Source organism: Ranitomeya variabilis, chromosome 4, assembly GCF_051348905.1.
Source record: "Ranitomeya variabilis isolate aRanVar5 chromosome 4, aRanVar5.hap1, whole genome shotgun sequence".
Taxonomy (NCBI): domain Eukaryota; kingdom Metazoa; phylum Chordata; class Amphibia; order Anura; family Dendrobatidae; genus Ranitomeya; species Ranitomeya variabilis.
This window is the reverse complement of record NC_135235.1, coordinates 490,974,361-490,996,277: the sequence shown is the minus strand read 5'-3', so window position 1 is coordinate 490,996,277 and position 21,917 is coordinate 490,974,361. Positions and strand designations below refer to the sequence as shown.

General features: G+C 40.7%; 1 long non-coding RNA gene across 1 annotated transcript; it reads right to left on the bottom strand.

The window, feature by feature from the left end:
- Positions 1 to 390: 390 nt before the first annotated feature.
- On the bottom strand, positions 391 to 20,125 carry LOC143769058 (uncharacterized). Its single transcript, XR_013214192.1, has 3 exons — positions 20,105 to 20,125; positions 11,806 to 11,870; positions 391 to 454 (listed from the first exon to the last, which is right to left on the bottom strand). It is a non-coding gene; the product is annotated as an uncharacterized LOC143769058 (long non-coding RNA).
- Positions 20,126 to 21,917: the final 1,792 nt, after the last annotated feature.

The window sequence follows — 21,917 nt, the reverse complement described above, 5'->3', positions numbered from 1 at the left end:
CAAGATCACCAAATCTATCTGGGATTATATGAATAGACAGAAGAATTTTTACAAGTAAACATCCATAGAAGATCTGTGGTTATTTTTCCAAAATGTTTAGAACAACCTCCCTGCTGAGTTATTTCAAAAACTATGTGAAATTGTACCTAGAGGAATAGATACTGTTTTGAAGGCAATGGGTGGTCATGCAAAATATTAATTTGAGAATAAAAACGTATATACACTGGCGCTTATTCACCTGGAAGGATGAGGTAGGAAGCCATGGAAGCTGCAGGTGGTTAAAACAGGTTCTGTGCAAAACTCTGTTAAAAATTAAACCAGTTGATTAATAATACTACTAACCTCCGCGCTAAACTGAAACTGGAATATCAATGTACTTACTTTTGATATGGCTATTACTATGTTGTCTGGGGTCCCGTGTGAGTGAAGGGTTACACCTGGTTACAGTGGTTTGCTGAAAGGTAAAGTGTACAACAGAGTGATATATTATTTGATTTGGACCGTACAAATGAATTTATCAAAAGTGTTGGTTATATACACTTACTCTTTTTATGAGGCTGTATAGGTTGCACCTGTGGTGTTTCAATGTGGGGTTAATAGTTTCTCTTTCCACAGTGTAGTGAACCGATACTGGAAGGCAAAGTGTGTAAAACCTCGAATATTGTTTATATTGTACACACAAAATACCAAGGGTATTAGCTGGGTGCACTTACTCCTTATATAAGGTTGTACAGTTTACACTGGGGATGTTCTTATGTGAGGTTTTGGTATTTGTCTTTCCACAGTGTGGTAAACTGATGCTAGTGAGTAAACAAAGTAGAGAATAAAGTGATTTGCAAGCAATACACTAGAATATTAGGAAGTTACTGGCCACAATAATTGCAGTGGTATTAATAGGAATTAGTTGGCACTCACCACATGTTTGCTTATGAAGGTACCCGCGGTGAGGAAGGCAAGGTAGTCCACTGGATACGGTGCCGATAAAGTAACCCGCTGAGCTGGGAGGGTTAGAGTCCAGTGTGCGTGCCAGAGGCCGCGGTTCCTGGACGAGAACGTACCGGCGAGTGGTGAGGAGGTACCAGCGCCTCGCATGCCCCGGCCGGAAGCAACGCTGAGGACGCGGTGCTGAGATGGGGCGGAGCTAGTGTGACGTCACAGAAAGCAGGGACGGGTGCGCGAGAGAGACAAGCTGCCAACTAGTTTCGAGAGGTAACTCCCCTCTTCGTCAGGGCTAGCCGGTTACATCGGTAAGGTCCAGGCTGCGTCGGAGAGGTGAGTATATCAATATTTTTTATTTTTATTCTTTATTTTACATATTAATATCGATCCCGATACCGATTCCCGATATCACAAAAGTATCGGATCTCGGTATCGGAATTCCGATACCGCAAATATCGGCCGATACCCGATACTTGCGGTATCGGAATGCTCAACACTAATGGTAAAGTTTTAATAGTAGAGGTTAGGACCATACCGAATAGTGTCATGTTGAAGTGATGGGGTGACTTTTACTTTTTTAAATCAAATTATGTTCACTAAGTATCTTATCTTATTTTCACACACTATTGCTATTTATTTACTACAGGGTATTTGCTCACTTTGTTTTTATCTTACGTTTTGTATGGTTTTTTTTTACAATGTATGTTAGAAAGAATTGCTGGGTGGCACAAGGTATTTTATAATTTAAATGTTTTACTGCAGGTTCCTGCACCTTTATCAAGTTTATTAATATAAAAAAACAACCGCTCATTGTATACAAAAATGAACATAATGAAACATCTGGAATAGACACCCTGCTAAGGGCGTGATTATAACCTGTGAGTGAATAAATCAAATATATTTAGAAATAGATTCTCACAAACCCACTATACAACATTCAGAGAATATAAATAATATTATACATGAAAAAGCATAATTTGAACAGTATATATTAGGGAAAAGATGATTTCCATTTCTAAGTAATGCAGTACAATAAAATTTAACAGTTCTGTAGCCATTAGAGTATGAGACATAACATAGAACTCAGTCAAACAATCCTCTTAAAATCATGTCTTGAAAAACTATTTAGATTTTTATAAAATTATGTCTGTTAAAAAATTATACATTTTTTTCATACATGCTCGACAATCTTATTTAAAAAATCGTGTTTCAACGTTTACATTCTAACATTCTAAAAATCAAAAAATCTTCTTGATTATTCAAAAAGTTTATATACAGGTTAGGTAATTTATATGGATACACCTAAATAAAATGGGAATGGTTGGTGATATCAACTTCCTGTTAGGGGGAAAACTTTTCAAGATGGGTCATGACCTTGGCGGCCATTTTGAAGTTGGCCATTTTGGATCCAACTTTATTTTTTTCAATGGGAAGAGGATCATGTGACACATCAAACTTATTGAGAATTTCACAAGAAAAACAATAGTGTGCTTGGTTTTAACATAACTTTATTCATTCATGAGTTATTTACAAGTTTATGACCACTTATAAAATGTTTTCAAAGTGCTGCCCATTGTGTTGGATTGTCAATTCAACCCTCTTCTCCCACTCTTGGCACACTGATGGCAACACCGAAGAAAAAATTCTAGCACAGGCTTCCAGTATCCGTTGTTTCAGATGCTGCACATCTCGTATCTTCACAGCATAGAAGATTTGAAGCATGTGAAGATATTTTTGAGCAGTGTATAATTGCATTTTATTGCATGAAATAATCATTTGATCACCTACCAACCAGCAAGGATTCTGGCTCTCACAGACCTGTTTATTTTTCTTTAAGAAGCCTCCTCCCTGCACTCATTACCTGTATTAATTGCACCTGTTGTTACCTATATAAAAGATACCTGTTCACACACAAACACTCTCTAACCTCTCCAACATTGCCAAGACCAATGAGCTGTCTAAGGACATAAGGGACAAAATTGTAGACCTGCACAAGGCTGGGATGGGCTACAAGACAATAGGCAAGCAGCTTAGTGAGAAGGCAACACATTTTGGCACAATTATTAGAAAATGGAAGAAACACAAGATGACTGTCAATTTTAATTGGTCTGGGGCTTCAAGCAAGATCTCACTTCGTGTGGTAAGGATGTTTTTTTAGTCCTTTCCAGCTTTGTGCAGGTCTATGATCTTGTCCCTGACATCCTTATGAAGCTCTTTGGTCTTTCCCATGTTGTAGAGGTTAGGGTCTGACTGATTAATAGAGTCTGTGGACAGGAGTCTTTTATAAAGGTGACTATGTAAGACAGTTGTCTTTTTGGAAGTGCATTTGAACAGCAAGGTGGCTTGTTGTTGAAGGGAAATAGAGCACAAAAAAAAAATCTATAAATCTTCAGCATAGCGAGTGTGAGCGAGCTGAGTGTGACCTGAGCGTCAGTGTGGACGGCGGTAAGTGTGACTTGTGATTCAGTGAGGAGGTATTTGGAAGGCCTTTAACAAATACCTGTGTGAATTTGTGTGAGTTGCTGAATTGGGAGTAGCTATATTCACAAGGGGTTAACTTAGGGTGGGCGGTCATAATCAAGAGTTTATAAGGGGCAGCTGTTTGGGGCTCAAGTCCTTTTTGGAAGTGCATTTGAACAGCAAGGTGGCTTGTTGTTGAAGGGAAATAGAGGAAAAAAAAAATCTATAAATCTTCAGCATAGCGAGTGTGAGCGAGCTGAGTGTGACCTGAGCGTAAGTGTGGACGGCGGTAAGTGTGACTTGTGATTCAGTGAGGAGGTATTTGGAAGGCCTTTAACAAATACCTGTGTGAATTTGTGTGAGTTGCTGAATTGGGAGTAGCTATATTCACAAGGGGTTAACTTAGGGTGGGCGGTCATAATCAAGAGTTTATAAGGGGCAGCTGTTTGGGGCTCAAGTCCTTTTTGGAAGTGCATTTGAACAGCAAGGTGGCTTGTTGTTGAAGGGAAATAGAGGAAAAAAAAAATCTATAAATCTTCAGCATAGCGAGTGTGAGCGAGCTGAGTGTGACCTGAGCGTAAGTGTGGACGGCGGTAAGTGTGACTTGTGATTCAGTGAGGAGGTATTTGGAAGGCCTTTAACAAATACCTGTGTGAATTTGTGTGAGTTGCTGAATTGGGAGTAGCTATATTCACAAGGGGTTAACTTAGGGTGGGCGGTCATAATCAAGGGTTTATAAGGGGCAGCTGTTTGGGGCTCAAGTCCTTTTTGGAAGTGCATTTGAACAGCAAGGTGGCTTGTTGTTGAAGGGAAATAGAGGAAAAAAAAAATCTATAAATCTTCAGCATAGCGAGTGTGAGCGAGCTGAGTGTGACCTGAGCATAAGTGTGGACGGCGGTAAGTGTGACTTGTGATTCAGTGACTTTGGGTTCAGGGAGTTTCCAAGGGAGGAATTGCTGTCTGTTTTTAATTAATACTTGTATTTATTTTTTATATAACGTTTCTGTGGTGCAATCCCCATTAGGAAATGTGCTCCACAATTGTTAATGCCATCCAGTGCACATCTTGCCTCATGTATGCAGTCCTTGATCAGCCGGTCGAGGGTGCATACTGCTGTGCGAGATGTGAGCACGTTGTGCATTTGGAATCCCAGATTCTGGATCTAAATGTGCAGCTGGCAACACTGAGATCCATAGACAATATGGAGAGGAGTCTTCTGCTCACAGAGCAGACGCTCAATGGGATAGATGAGGAGGGGGATGGTAGGATGGAGCTGCAGGACAGTAAGGCAGTTAGCTGGGTGACAGATAGAAGGCGGGGTAGAGGGAAGAGTGCCAGGGAGGCTAGTCCTGATCTGGCACACCCCAATAAGTTTGCTAATTTGGCAGATGAGGGGGGTGCCAGTACAGGGGTAGCACTGCTGCAGCCAGGCATGTCCTCTGAAAGCCGGAGGAGTGACTGCTCCAGTAAGGAGGGAAATAGGAGAGCAGGGCAGGCCAGACAGGTGCTGGTAGTGGGGGACTCAATTATTAGGGGAACAGATAGGGCAATCTGTCACAAAGACAGGGATCGTCGAACGGTGTGCTGCCTACCTGGCACTCGAGTCCGACACATCGCTGATCGGGTGGACAGATTACTGGGAGGGGCTGGTGAGGACCCAGCGGTCATGGTGCACATTGGCACAAATGACAAAGTTAGAGGTAGGTGGAAGGTCCTTAAAGATGATTTCAGGGAATTAGGCTGCAAGCTGAAAGCAAGGACCTCCAACGTGGTATTTTCCGAAATACTGCCTGTACCACGTGCCACACCAGAGAGGCAACGGGAGATTAGGGAGGTTAATAAGTGGCTCAAGAATTGGTGTAGGAAGGAGGGGTTTGGGTTCCTGCAGAACTGGGCCGACTTCTCAGTTGGCTACAGGCTCTACGCTAGGGACGGGCTGCACCTCAATGGGGAAGGTGCAGCTGTGCTGGGGGAGAAAATGGCTAGAAGGTTGGAGGAGTGTTTAAACTAGGGATTGGGGGGGGAGGGTATTCATTTTATAGGAGGGGAAGATAGTGCAGATAGAGACCTGGGCACAAATAAGGAAGTTGGGGGTGGTGGTGGCATGGGGGGTGGGGTTAGAACAGTTAATAATTTAAGAAAGAATAGAGGTACAGAGAGGAACATCAAGTGCATGTATACTAATGCCAGAAGCCTCGCTAACAAAATGGACGAATGATAACTAATGTTCTTGGAACATAATTATGACATGGTGGGGATATCTGAAACATGGCTTGATGAGAGCCATGACTGGGCTGTTAACTTGCAGGGTTATAGCCTGTTCAGAAATGACCATACAGATAAGCGAGGGGGAGGGGTGTGTCTCTATGTAAAATCCACCTTAAAACCCATCCTGCGTGATAATATAGGTGAATCTAATGAAAATGTAGAGTCCCTGTGGGTGGAGATAAGGGGAGGGGGAAAAAATAATAAATTACTGATAGGGGTTTGTTATAAATCTCCAAAAATAATGGAAGCAATGGAGAATATCCTCGTAAAGCAAATAGATGAAGCTGCGACTCAAGGAGAAGTCATTATTATCGGGGACTTCAACTACCCTGAAATAGATTGGGAAACAGAAACCTGCAGTTCCAGTAAAGGTAATCGGTTTTTGACAACTATGAGAGACAATTACCTTTCACAACTGGTTCAGGACCCAACAAGGAAGGGGGCACTGCTAGACCTAATATTAACCAACAGGCCAGACCGCATATCAAATATAAGGGTTGGGGGTCACTTGGGGAATAGTGATCACAAAATAATAAGTTTTCAGGTCTCCTGTAATAAGATGTGTAGTAGAGGGGTGACAAGGACACTAAACTTCAGGGGGGCAAATTTCCAACGGATGAGAGAGGATCTTGGTGCAATTAACTGGGACTATATCCTGAGACATAAAAGTACACAAAGAAAATGGGAGACGTTTATTAGCGTCCTGGATAGGACCTGTGCACAGTATATACCGTATGGGAATAAACATACTAGAAATAGGAGGAAACCAATATGGCTAAATAGAGCTGTAAGGGGCGCAATAAGTGACAAAAAGAAAGCATTTAGAGAATTAAAGGAAGTAGGTAGTGATGAGGCATTAAATAAATATAGAAAATTAAATAAATTCTGTAAAAAGCAAATCAAGGTAGCAAAGATTGAGACAGAGAGACTCATTGCCAGAGAGAGCAAAAATAACCCCAAAATATTCTTTAACTACATAAATAGTAAGAAACTAAAAAATGATAGTGTTAGCCCCCTTAAAATAGTTTGGGTGAAATGGTGGATGAGGATGAGGAAAAAGCCAATATGCTAAATGACTTTTTTTCATCAGTATTTACAAAAGAAAATCCCATGGCAGCCAATATGACTAGTGATAAAAATTCCCAATTAAATGTTACCTGCTTAACCCAGCAGGAAGTACGGCAGCGTCTAAAAATCACAAAAATTGACAAATCTCCGGGCCCGGATGGGATACACCCCCGAGTACTGCAGGAACTAAGTACAGTCATTGATAGACCGTTATTTTTAATCTTTAAAGAGTCCATAATAACAGGGTCTGTACCACAGGACTGGCGTATAGCAAATGTGGTGCCAATATTTAAAAAGGGGACAAAAACTGAACTCGGAAATTATAGGCCAGTAAGCTTAACCTCTACTGTGGGTAAAATCCCGGAGGGCATTCTAAGGGATGCTATACTGGAGTATCTGAAGAGGAATAACCTCATGACCCAGTATCAGCACGGGTTTACTAGGGACCGTTCATGTCAGACTAATTTGATCAGCTTCTATGAAGAGGTAAGTTCCGGACTGGACCAAGGGAACCCAGTGGATGTAGTGTATATGGACTTTTCAAAAGCTTTTGATACAGTGCCTCACAAAAGGTTGATGCATAAAATGAGAATAATGGGGATAGGGGAAAATATGTACAAGTGGGTTGAGAGCTGGCTCAGGGATAGGAAACAAAGGGTGGTTATTAATGGAGCACACTCGGACTGGGTCGCGGTTAGTAGTGGGGTACCACAGGGGTCAGTATTGGGCCCTCTTCTTTTTAACATATTTATTAATGACCTTGTAGGGGGCATTCAGAGTAGAATTTCAATATTTGCAGATAACACTAAACTCTGCAGGGTAATCAATACAGAGGAGGACAATTTTATATTACAGGATGATTTATGTAAACTAGAAGCTTGGGCTGATAAATGGCAAATGAGCTTTAATGGGGATAAATGTAAGGTCATGCAATTGGGTAGAAGTAATAAGATGTATAACTATGTGCTTAATTCTAAAACTCTGGGTAAAACTGTCAATGAAAAGGACCTGGGTGTATGGGTGGATGACAAACTCATATTCAGTGGCCAGTGTCAAGCAGCTGCTACAAAGGCAAATAAAATAATGGGATGCATTAAAAGAGGCATAGATGCTCATGAGGAGAACATAATTTTACCTCTATACAAGTCACTAGTGCGACCACACTTAGAATACTGTGCACAGTTCTGGTCTCCGGTGTATAAGAAAGACATAGCTGAACTAGAGCGGGTGCAGAGAAGAGCGACCAAGGTTGTTAGAGGACTGGGGGGTCTGCAATACCAAGATAGGTTATTACACTTGGGGCTATTTAGTTTGGAAAAACGAAGGCTAAGGGGTGATCTTATGTTAATGTATAAATATATGAGGGGACAGTACAAAGACCTTTCTGATGATCTTTTTAATCATAGACCGGTGACAGGGACAAGGGGGCATCCTCTACATCTGGAGGAAAGAAGGTTTAAGCATAATAACAGACGCGGGTTCTTTACTGTAAGAGCAGTGAGACTATGGAACTCTCTGCCGTATGATGTTGTAATGAGTGATTCATTACTTAAATTTAAGAGGGGACTGGATGCCTTTCTGGAAAAGTATAATGTTACAGGGAATATACACTAGATTCCTTGATAAGGCGTTGATCCAGGGAACTAGTCTGATTGCCGTATGTGGGGTCGGGAAGGAATTTTTTTCCCCATGGTGGAGCTTACTCTTACCACATGGGGTTTTTTTGCCTTCCCCTGGATCAACATGTTAGGGCATGTTAGGTTAGGCTATGGGTTGAACTAGATGGACTTAAAGTCTTCCTTCAACCTTAATAACTATGTAACTATGTAACTATTGCAGGTAACGAGTTGATTAGGAGTGTCTAACTGGTCTGTAGGAGCCAGAACTCTTAATGTTTGGTAGTGAAACAAATACTTATTTCTCACTGCAAAATGCAAATAATGCACTGTATATATATTAAGTATTATCAGCAAGTATTCGATCCTTTGCTGATTTTGTAAGTATCATTACTTACAAAATGCCATTGTTTGGAGATTTTGTGTGAAATATAGATTTTAAGGTTAATAATTATATATGTTGCTGTTTTCTAACAGACTGTCATTATTTAAGATGGACCTTAAGGCTAGGGAAACTACTTGACGGTCCAAGGCCACCAATTTGTTTAAACAAGGCCTTTCAGCTACATCACAGGATATTCCATTGGAAAAGAGGGACCGTTTGCTACAGTAAAAAAATGATCTACACAAAATACTTAAGTTGTGGTGGAACAAAACCACTCTAGAGAACTACACCAAACAGAACATCATACATAGAGGTCTCAGGGTACAGGTTTCTCCACCCTTCAATTTAGAAGACACTGAGGTAATACACAGATGGAAAAAAGCAGCCACCTCCTGCTCTTTAGAGTTCATTAAAACCAATTGATAAGAATGTGATATCGATGAACTCTTTAGATAAAGAGATTTAGGAGCTGCATAAAAATTTGAAGACATTTTTGGTCTCTGAAAAATTTGAAGACTTTTTAAAATCCATTGAAAAAGATATTGATAAGTGGGTGAATGACTTTAGTCAGCTAAAACTGAAGAAGTATATTAGAGACACTACAGACTATAAGACTGATGACATCTTTAGATGGCAACTCCCACCAAAAAGATCACATATTCAAAAACTAACATTCCATCTAAAGAGCACCCTTCGTACTCAGAAAGCAGTGCATCCTGCAGTAACACGGAAAGCATCAGTGATAATTACATGTGTTCCAGGACCAGCAATAAGGGTAACAGGAAATATCCAGATATTTTCAATAAGGAAGTCAACAAAAGCAACAATGACCGAGCCAAGGTAATTAACTTGCCTGAGCACATACTCACTGAATCAAAAACTAGGTTACTAGAAAAGGGATTAACATTCTCACCTTCCTCACACCTAGACAAGTTCAGGTTGGTGAAGGATCTTCACCTTTTTGCATGTAAAGCTATCCTACAAAAATTGCATCACAGGTCTGATCTGGAACTATTGTTTCCAACTGAAGCTGAAGCTGGAAGAGTTGAAGGAAGAAAATGGTAAGTTTCCACTACATTTGGTTACATAATCTAAGAAATTTTCCAGTCTGAATACTTGTCCATCAGTAGAAATTTTTACAAAAATGGAAACTAAGGTTATTGAGGCACTACCACATAGCCCTTGTTGGGTCTCTAATTTAAAACGTAAAGAGACATTAGCATTGAAAGAAATACAATCATTTGATGATATTGTAATAAACAAGTGGATAAAGGGGGAAATACTGTAATTTGGCCCAAATCCATGTACGAAAAACAATCTGTTAAAATTTTAAGCATAAAATCTTGCTTAAAAAATTAGCTTACAACCGTCTTATTCAATTCCATCAACAATTAATTTCTATTTTAGAAAAAGCACATGATAATAATATAATTCCAAAAAGACTGGTTGATTTAGTTGTTAAATTACAACCTAAGCTGGCAACTTTGTATATTTTACCAAAATTACATAAGGATCCCTTGGATCCCCCGGGTAGACATATAGTGTCTGGAAATGGAAGCTTATGTGAAACCGTCTGTACTGTTATTGATTTTTATCTACAACCTCTCGTACAAACTTAGCCGTCTTACATCAAGGACAGAACAGCAGCTCTTCAAAGATTAGACCTTCTGCAACTAGAAGAAGGGGCCTTGATAGTAACAGCAGATGTTGAAGCACTTTATTCTTCAATCAAGCATACTGATGGCCTTCGTGCAGTCTCCTATTATTTTCACCAGAGTAATCTTGACAAACCACTAATTGAACTAATTTTAACTCTGTTACAATTTATCCTTGAACATAATGTCTTCATTTTTAACAAAAACATCTACTTACAACAGCAAGACACAGCCATGGGGGCCACTTGTGCCCCTGCTTATGCCAACTTTTTTATGGGGTTTTGGGAAAGAAAAGTTTTCCATAATGAATATCTCCCAGGCATTGATTCCATACAGGGATGGATTTGTTTCATTGATGACATATTGTTCATCTGGGAAGATACTAGTGACAAGTTGGCCCTATTAATGGACAAACTTAATCAAAATGACTGTAATGTAAAACTCACTTACAAGTTAGGCAGAACAATATATTTTTTAGATCTTAAGATTACTGTACTGTCAAATGGTAAAATCATTACTAATGTTTTCAGGAAACCTAGGGACACCAATACGTTTTTACAAGCCACTTCATCACATCATAAATCAACCATCAATGGCATTCCTACAGGTCAATTTTAAGAGTTAAGAAAATTGTACACAAGGATCTACGATATATGGAAGAACTTGAACTGTGGCTCAAAGGGGGTAATCTATCATGTGCAGTGCCCCTGCAACAAGGTATACATGTCGCTTTCCACCCGAGAACTGAGAGTATGTACCAGAGAACATGTTAAAGACATTGAGAAATCCGTCACAATAGAAGATGTGAGTAATTTGAAAACTCTACCAAAACACTTTGAAATATACCATAACTCCAACCCCTTGGGTCTAAAAATCAAAGCCATAGACTAGGTACAGCTAAACAATAGTGGGGGAGATTTAGGGAAAGTACTAGCTCAAAGAGAGAGAGTAGGTGGATCTACCAGTTGGGAACTATGACCCCACAAGGTCTCAATGAAACCTTAGGTTTAAGTGCCTTTTGTAACCAATATTTATTCCTTCACAACCTCCCTGCTTTTCATATGCTGTTGATGTTTTTAGTATGTGTGATTCTGTCTTTTTTATCTTTGATTTTAATATTTGCAATTTGTCTCCCTAGATCTCTCCTGCCATGTATTATCCATGCTTATCTTCTTTCTCTTTTTCCATTCACCATTTGAAGATGTCTGGACAGTACCTGTTCCCATGAGGGAGAAATTGAAACTTTGATGTAAAGAATTGTAATCCCAGAATCGAAAAGCTCCATGGAAAAACTTTTTTTATCTGCTGGATTTTGGATTTTGAGATTGCTCAAAAACTACGTTGTCATTGGACTAGTACAAGAAACTATGCCTATTGGGCTAGGAGCAAGAACACTATATTTTATCATACGTACCTCATTGTTTCCGTTGGTATTCCGGAAGGACGGTGCTCTTGTTTTCGTTTATCCACTTCAAGTTTCTAAAAAGTTAATGTAACAGTCAATATTTTGTTTCTGTTTAAAGCTTATTTATTAATATTTATGTTTTCACACTAGTCCAACCTGTTTCATTTTTCCCTCTTTTTACTTGTTACCACATCTTTCCCCAACAATATACCATTGTCCTTCCTGTCTATGACACTTCCCTCCGTTGGGCAAAAGTTGTTTCTTATTCGCACACTGCCTTTCCACAATATGTTAATTTAGGGATCACTTATCATAAGTTCAATCTTTCTATTATTACTCTAATTTTCTCTTAGATCTCACTAACTATATCCTTTGGATTTTCTTTGCCACCCAACTTCCCTTTTAGGGGCAATATCCACCTTTATTGACCACACATGCCTTTTATCACAGTAAGTTAAAATTCCCCATTTCCGTTTGGTCATTATTCCCCTCATCTATGGATATTGCAGAACACTTATAATTTTACATATATGGTATTTTATTACATTTTTCTCCCTTTAACACTTCAATTTTTATTAATTTATATATTCTGCACTTTATCATATATTTCCCACATAATTCAATTCAATTTTATCCCCTCTTTCCTTAATAATTTTTATTTATAATAATTCCCCCCCTAGCACTTAGTAATGTATCAGGATTTTTACCTAAATAGATGTGTCATGGCACTAGTATACATGCCCCTTTTTTCATGCATTCATGTGCTCTCACACCCTCACTGAATAGATATGTCACGGCACCATTTACATAATGTGCACGCCCCACAATTTTTTCACTTACATGTGTAATCCTCCTTGCCTGGATAGACTTACACATTCTCGGGATTCATTTTGATGCATGCTCATTTCACGGCTGCCTCTTGCATTCTGGCCCCACACATCATGCGTTCCAAGTGCATGGACCCGGAAGTCACTTTACAGAGAGGCAGTTCAGTGATTTGTGCATTTTTCAACACACAACTGAATCACCAATATACCTAGCAGCTGTAAGAGATCATATTTAAACCTGTACACCATGCCACTCGCACACATGCCACCATTGGAAGAAGAAAGTCTTGGTGAAACGGTGCTGTCTGGGTGGTAGCTGCAGCACCATAAGCAGGGTGCAAACTGATGCAAGTACTTTTAGACCCATGTGATTGCTTCGCAACATTCTCTTAAAATGTATAGGCACGTGCCTTTATAACTTTACTTATAGCACAGCACATTGCACTTTATTTTCAGGCTACATTTAACACAGGTTGCTGTTACAAAGGCACATTGTTCACTCTAACTTTTTGGAAGCCAAGTTTGCTTATTGCTGATATGCCCCCTGGTTTTATTGGATATTGTGTACCGCACTGCTTCATTGTAATTCCTGTATCACTATGTTTGAATTTTATACATAACCTCCCTTTTTAATAGAACTACAATAAAATATTTTGATTTTATCTTATGTCTATATGCCGCTATATTTCTCCAATACCATTGTTTGGAGATTTTGTGTGAAATACCGATTTTGAGTTTTCATTACAACTTATTTGGACCTATGTCAATAATTGAGAAAAACATGCATATATGTCTATTTATATAGTGTATGTATACTTCTGGTTTCATTTGTATGTATAGATGCTATTTTAAATGACTAATGGGGGGGTCAAATGAGGAGACATGCACTTTGGGGCTTGGGCCCCTGATATTTTAGGACCCTTGTAATGCCCCTGCCGGAATGTGTATTTATCGAGATATACCATTGGACATGGTATATCTCGATTTTTCCAAAGCGTTTGATACCGTGCCACACAAGAGCTTGGTACACAAAATGAGAATGCTTGGTCTGGGGGAAAATGTGTGTAAATGGGTTAGTAACTGGCTTAGTGATAGAAAGCAGAGGGTGGTTATAAATGGTATAGTCTCTAACTGGGTCGCTGTGACCAGTGGGGTACCGCAGGGGTCGGTATTGGGACCTGTTCTCTTCAACATATTCATTAATGATCTGGTTGAAGGTTTACACAGTAAAATATTGATATTTGCAGATGATACAAAACTATGTAAAGCAGTTAATACAAGAGAAGATAGTATTCTGCTACAGATGGATCTGGATAAGTTGGAAACTTGGGCTGAAAGGTGGCAGATGAGGTTTAACAATGATAAATGTAAGGTTATACACATGGGAAGAAGGAATCAATATCACCATTACACACTGAACGGGAAACCACTGGGTAAATCTGACAGGGAGAAGGACTTGGGGATCCTAGTTAATGATAAACTTACCTGGAGCAGCCAGTGCCAGGCAGCAGCTGCCAAGGCAAACAGAATCATGGGGTGCATTAAAAGAGGTCTGGATACACATGATGAGCGCATTATACTGCCTCTGTACAAATCCCTAGTTAGACCGCACATGGAGTACTGTGTCCAGTTTTGGGCACCGGTGCTCAGGAAGGATATAATGGAACTAGAGAGAGTACAAAGGAGGGCAACAAAATTAAAAAAGGGGATGGGAGAACTACAATAACCAGATAGATTAGCGAAATTAGGATTATTTAGTCTAGAAAAAAGACGACTGAGGGGCGATCTAATAACCATGTATAAGTATATAAGGGGACAATACAAATATCTCGCTGAGGATCTGTTTATACCAAGGAAGGTGACGGGCACCAGGGGGCATTCTTTGCGTCTGGAGGAGAGAAGGTTTTTCCACCAACATAGAAGAGGATTCTTTACTGTTAGGGCAGTGAGAATCTGGAATTGCTTGCCTGAGGAGGAGGTGATGGCGAACTCAGTCGAGGGGTTCAAGAGAGGCCTGGATGTCTTCCTGGAGCAGAACAATATTGTATCATACAATTATTAGGTTCTGTAGAAGGACGTAGATCTGGGGATTTATTATGATGGAATATAGGCTGAACTGGATGGACAAATGTCTTTTTTCGGCCTTACTAACTATGTTACTATGTCCCTGTTTCTGGAGTTGTATGTTTGTAAGTAAGCTCAGTTATGGTACTATATCTCTGTAGTAAGCTCAGTTCTGCTCCTTATCTCAGTAGTAAGCTCGGTTCTGCTCCCTTATCTCTGTAGTAAGCTCAGTTCTGGTCTGACATCTCTAGTAAGTTCGGTTCTGCGGTTCTGCTCCCTTATCTCTGTAGTAAGCTTGGTTCTGCTCCCTTATATTAGTAGTAAGCTAAACTCTGATCTGATATCTCTCTAGTAAGCTCGGTTCTGCACCCTTATTTACCCTTTTTCTGTAGCAAGCTTGGTTCTGCTCCGTAAGCTCGATTATGCTCATATAGCTTTATAGTAAGCTTGGTTCTGCTCCCATATCTCTGTAATAAGCTTGGTTCTGCTCCCATATCTCTGTAGTCAGCTCATTTCAGCTCCCATAGCTCTCTAGTAAGCTACATTCTGCTTACATATCTCTGTATTAAGCTCGGCTCCGCTCCCATATCTCAAAGTAGCATAGTTATTAAGGTTGAAGGAAGACTTTAAGTCCATCTAGTTCAACCCATAGCCTAACCTAACATGTTGATCCAGAGGAAGGCAAAAAAAAAACATGTGGCAAAGTGTAAGCTCCACACTGGGGAAAAAAATTCCTTCCCGACTCCACATACAGCAATCAGACTAGTTCCCTGGATCAACGCCCTATGAAGGAATCAGTTTATATAACCTGTAACATTATACTTTTCAAGAAAGGCATGCAGTCACCTCTTAAATTTAAGTAATGAATCACTCATTACAACATCATACGGCAGAGAGTTCCATAGTCTCACTGCTCTTACAGTAAAGAATCCGCGTCTGTTATTATGATTAAACCTTCTTTTCTCCAGATGTAGAGGATGCCCTCTTGTCCCTGTCTCAGGTCTATGATTAAAAAGATCATCAGAAAGGTCTTTGTACTGTCCTCTCATATATTTACACATTAAAATAAGATCACCCCTTAGCCTTCATTTTTCCAAACTAAATAGCTCCAAGTGAAGTAACCTATCTTGGTATTGCAGACCCCCCAGTCCTCTAATAACCTTGGTCGCTCTTCTCTGCACCCGCTCCAGTTCAGCTATGTCTTTCTTATACACTGGAGACCAGAACTGTACACAGTATTCTAAGTGTGGTCGAACTAGAGACTTGTATAGAGGTAAAATTATGTTCTCCTCATGAGCATCTATGCCTCTTTTAAGACATCCCATTATTTTATTTTCCTTTGTAGCAGCTGCCCGACACTGGCCACTAAATGTGAGTTTGTCATCCACCCATACACCCAGGTCTTTTTCATTGACGGTTTTATCTAGAGTTTTAGAATTAAGCACATAGCTAAACATCTTATTAGTTCTACCGAAGTGCATGACCTTACATTTATCCCCATTAAAGCTCATTTGCCATTTATGAGCCCAAGCTTCTAGTTTACATAAATCATCCTGCAATATAAAATTGTCCTCCCCTGTATTGATTACCCTGCAAAGTTTAGTGTCATCTGCAAATATTGAAATTCTACTCTGTATGCCCCCTACAAGGTCATTAATAAATATGTTAAAAAGAAGAGGGCCCAATACTGACCCCACTGCTAACTGCGACCTAGTCCGAGTGTGCTCCATTAATAACCACTTTTTGTTTCCTATCCCTGAGCCAGCTCTTAACCCACTTACACATATTTTCCCCTATCCCCATTATTCTCATTTTATGCATCAACCTTTTGTGTGGCACTGTATCAAAAGCTTTTGAAAAGTCCATATACACTACATCCACTGGGTTCCCTTGGTCCAGTCCGGAACTTACCTCTTCATAGAAATTGATCAGATTAGTCTGACAGGAACGGTCCCTAGTAAACCCGTGCTGATACTGGGTCTTGAGGTTATTCCTCTTCAGATACTCCAGCATAGCATCCCTTAGAAAACCCTCCAGGATTTTACCCACAGTAGAGGTTAAGCTTACTGGCCTATAATTTCAGTTCAGTTTTTGTCCCCTTTTTGAATATTGGCACCACATTTGCTATACACAAGTCCTGTGGTACAGATCCTATTATTATGGAGTCTTTAAGGCTAAGTGCACACGTTGCAGAATTGCCGCGGAAATTTCAGCAGCAATTCTGCAACTCCTGCCTCTGGTATATCGCATGCGGAATTGGCATGCATATTCCCGCTAAAAACTAGCATTTTGCAAGCGTAATTAGCTTGCAGAATGCTAGCATTTTCCAAGCGATCTGTAACATCGCTTGGAAAACTGATTGACAGGTTGGTCACACTTGTCAAACAGGGTTTGACAAGTGTGACCAACTTTTTACTATTGATCCTGCCTATGCATCATCAATAGTAAAAGATAGAATGTTAAAAATAATAATAAAAAATAAAAAAATTGGTTATTCTCACCTTCCGAAGGCAGCCGATCTCCTCAGCGGCTTCCGTTCCTATAGATGCTTTGTGTGCAGGACCTGCGATGACGTCACGGTCACGTGACCGCAACGTCATCGTGGTCACGTGACCGCGACGTCATCGCAGGTCCTTCACACACAGCATCCCTGGGAATGGAAGCGTTAGCGTGCACCGCTGAGAGGCGGGAAGACTCCAGGGCCATCAGAAGGTGAGTATATCATGATTTTTTATTTTAATTCTTTTTTTTAACAATTATGTGGTGCCCAGTCCGTGGAGGAGAGTCTCCTCTCCTCCACCCTGGGTACCAACCGCACATGATCTGCTTACTTCCCGCATGGTGGGCATGGGCTCTCTAGTAAGCTCGATTCTGCTCCCATATCTCTGTATTAAGCTCAGTTTTGCTCCCGTTTGTCTGTAGTAAGCTCTGTTCTGCTGCTATATCTCTGAAGTAAGTTCAGTTCTGCTCCCTTAACTCTGTAGTAAGCTCGGTTCTGCTCACATATCTTTGTAGTAAGCTCTGTTCTGCTCCCATATCTCTCTAGTAAGCTCGATTCTGCTCCCATAGTTCTATAGTTAGCTCGGTTCTGCTCCGTTATCTCTGTAGTAAGCTTGATTCGGTTCCTATAGCTCTGTAGTAAGCTCGGTTCTGCTCCCTTATGTAAAAATCAGACTGCACTCAGATGTCATCCGAGTGCAGTCCTATTGTGAGATCTTTTGGAATACCTGGGGTGGACCCGCAGATCCACGACAACAAACCTCCCAAGGATGAGCTGACCAGGTAGACCACCCCCTATACAGGGAGCATTAGGGGCAGACCCAAGGGAGACTATTGCCGCAGAAGCAAGAACCCGGAGACAAGGTAGTAGGAGGTACAAAATAGAGAAGCTAGGCGTAGGATGGATAGAGCGGGGAAAGATGAGTACAGTTAGGTAAGAGCTGGGTACAGGTGAGACCAAAGGAGCACTGCGAAGGGGAAGACACAAAGGAAGCAGGACAGGACAGAGACACCAGACTAACAGAGTACGAAGAGGACACTGGGAGGGCTGGACTGGATGAGGAGACAAGGAAGCCTGGGAGAGACAGAGAAGCTGAACTGGCTGGACAGAATGGAGACTCAAAACAGGCAGCGCAAAGACAAAGGTGGACCTGAGTCACAGAAGCACAAATGACAGACAGGCAAGGAGCAGAGGAAGGAATCGCCTTATATACATGGAGTGCAGGAGGACTTCCGGTTCACGGTCCTCCAGGATCACAGAGAGGAGATACAGAGAGCCTGTAAATCAGAAAGAGGAAGTGCTGGAGTGGGTGGTGCGTACGCGCACCCGACGAGAACCAGGGAGCGGAGAAGAATGAAGGAGAGGACGCGCGCCTGCAGGAGGAGCGCGCCGCAGCGGGTAATTATGAGCGGAAGGCGTGGCCGTGACACCTTATCTCTGTAGCAAGCTTAGTTCTGCTCCCATATCTCTGTAGTAAGCTTGTTTCTACTCCCACATCTCTGTGGTAAGCTCCTTTCATTTCTTATATATCTGTAGTAAGCTTGGTTCTGATCTTTTATCTCTGTAGTAAGCTAATTTCTGCTCCCATTTCTCTGTAGTAAGCGTGGTTCTGTTCCCGTATTTCTGTAGTAAGCTCAGTTGTGCTCCAATATCTCTGTAGTCAGCTAGGTTCTGCTCCCTTATTTCTGTAATAAGCTTGGTTCTGCTCCTAAAGCTCTGTTCTGTTCCCTTCCCTTATCTCTGTAGTAAGCTTAGTTCTGCTTCCATATCTTTGTAGTAAGCTTAGTTCTGGTCCCATATATCTGTTGTAAGCTCTGTTCTGCTCCAATATCTCTGTAGTAAGCTCGGTTCTGCTCCCATATTTCTGTAGTAAGCTCAGTTCTGCTCCTATAGCTCCATAGTAAACTCAGTTCTGTTCCTTATCTCTGTAGGTAGCTTACTTCTGCTTCCATATCTCTGTAGTAAGCTCAGTTTTGCTCCCATATTGTAAGCTCCTTTCAGTTCCCTTATCTACGTAGTAATCTTGGTTCTGTTCTTGAGTCTATTTATAGTCAGCTTGCTTCTGTTACAGTATCTATGTAGGCAGCAAGCTTGGTTCTGCTTTCATTTCTATGCTGCAAGCTCTGTTCTGTTCCCATATCTATGTACACGTTTGTTTTTAAAGGGAACCTGTCACCCCCCAGGGCATTTTTAAGTAAAAGAGCCACCTTCTGCAGCAGTAAGGCTGCATTCTGTGAAGGTGGCTCTTATGTTTGTGCTCCCTAATACCGCTGAAATAATAAGTTTTATTAATTTTGTGCCATACCTGTATTCTGTCATAGGGGCACGTCTTTTCCCCCGTAATCAACATCCTCCCGGCCGTCAATCATTCCCTCAGTGCGCCGGGTGCCACCTCCTCTATTTGTATTCACGTACCCGGCGCCTGCGCTGTGCTCTTATTTTTCTGTCATGCGCTGTGCGCGCTGCCCTGCAAGTCACATCAGCTGATCTAGTGATCCCGCCCCGCAGTGTGTTCTGATGTATTCACACTATGGGGCTGGGAATCTGGTGCATGTGCAGTTAGTATCTGCGGCTGTCCCCATCTCCCTCCGCCTCTTTCCTCCAGCGTTATATGACTCGTCTGCACTGCAGCGTCAGCTTGTGATCACTCAACAAATCAATTCACCCATCTCTTGTATGAGCTCATAGCAGTTTCTATGTACCATTTTATTGAATTATAGAAAACATTCCTATAATGTAACCATGCAGGTGATATTTTGTTTTAATTTTAAAAATGTATTCAATTAAATATTTGAAGGGTTATGGCATTGGTTCTTTCATTCTCTTGTTGAAGGCCGTATGTCAGGAAGACAACATGTGATTCCAACATCAATCACTTGGTTCTCATATTAGTCTACAAATAGCACTTAGGACTCACATATAATGAAGTATAGTGCTTATGGTGAAGGTTCCAAACATGTGATATATTGCTCCACATATCATAAAAACGTATTTCCATAATGATTCCTGAAACACACCACATGGAATCCCTGCTGTTCTTCACATAGTTGCCTTAACTTCTTTTGCTCTATCCAGATCTATTGACAGAGAATTGATTAAATCAGCTTTTATTGCCCTCAGGAGAACTAACAAGGAGAGATGAATTGATGTGACATTGAATGTTCATATCTGCAGTAGCACTTAAAGGAGATTGTGAAGGTTGTTATCCATTGGTAAGAAATGTATTAAAGTTTGACATCATTACATTCAAGGAACATAGTAATAGAATATGTAAAGCAATAATTACACCTTAACATCCTCAAATATAAGGACTCACCCATTGCCTATAGTAAAATAACTGACTGGAGAACAGAGACCATGTTTGAATGACATAGTGATTAACCCCTTCATGACCTTGCCGTTTTTTGCAAATCTGACCAGTGTCCCTTTATGAGGTAATAACTCAGGAACGCTTCAACGGATCCTAGCGATTCTGAGATTGTTTTTTCGTGACATATTGGGCTTCATGCTAGTGGTAAATTTAGGTCGATAATTTCTGAGTTTATTTGTGAAAAAAACGGAAATTTGGCAAAAATTTTGAAAATTTTGCAATTTTCACATTTTGAATTTTTATTCTGTTAAACCCGAGAGTTATGTGACACAAAATAGTTAATAAATAACATTTCCCACATGTCTACTTTACATCAGCACAATTTTGGAAACAAATTTTTTTTTTGCTAGGAAGTTATAAGGGTTAAAATTTGACCAGTGATTTCTCATTTTTACAACAAAATTTACAAAACCATTTTTTTTAGGGACCACCTCACATTTGAAGTCAGTTTGAGGGTTCTATATGGCTGAAAATACCCAAAAGAGACACCATTCTAAAAACTGCACCCCTCAAGGTGCTCAAAACCACATTCAAGAAGTTTATTAACCCTTCAGGTGTTTCACAGCAGCAGAAGCAACATGGAAGTAAAAAATGAACATTTAACTTTTTAGTCACAAAAATGATCTTTTAGCAACAATTTTTTATTTTCCCAAGGGTAAAAGGAGAAACTGGACCACGAACGTTGTTGTCCAATTTGTCCTGAGTACGCCGATACCTCATATGTGGGGGTAAACCACTGTTTGGGCGCACGGCAGGGCTCGGAAGGGAAGGAGCGCCATTTGACTTTTTGAATGGAAAATTAGCTCCAATCGTTAGCGGACACCATGTCGCATTTGGAGAGCCCCTGTGTGCCTAAACATTGGAGCTCCCCTACAAGTGACCCCATTTTGGAAACTAGACCCCCCAAGGAACTTATCTAGATGAATAATGAGCACTTATAACCCCCAGGTGCTTCACAGAAGTTTATAACGCAGAGCCGTGAAAATAAAAAAATAATTTTTCTTTCCTCAAAAATGATTTTTAGCCCAGAATTTTTTATTTTCCCAAGGGTAATAGGAGAAATTGGACCCCAAATGTTGTTGTCCAGTTTGTCCTGAGTAAGATGATACCCCATATGTGGGGGTAAACCACTGTTTGGGCGCACGGCAGGGCTCGGAAGGGAAGGCACGCCATTTGGCTTTTTGAATGGAAAATTAGCTCCAATCATTAGCGGACACCATGTCGCGTTTGGAGAGCCCCTGTGTGCCTAAACATTGGAGCTCCCACACAAGTGACCCCATTTTGGAAACTAGACCTCCCAAGGAACTAATCTAGATGTGTGGTGAGCACTTTGAACCCCCAAGTGCTTCACAGAAGTTTA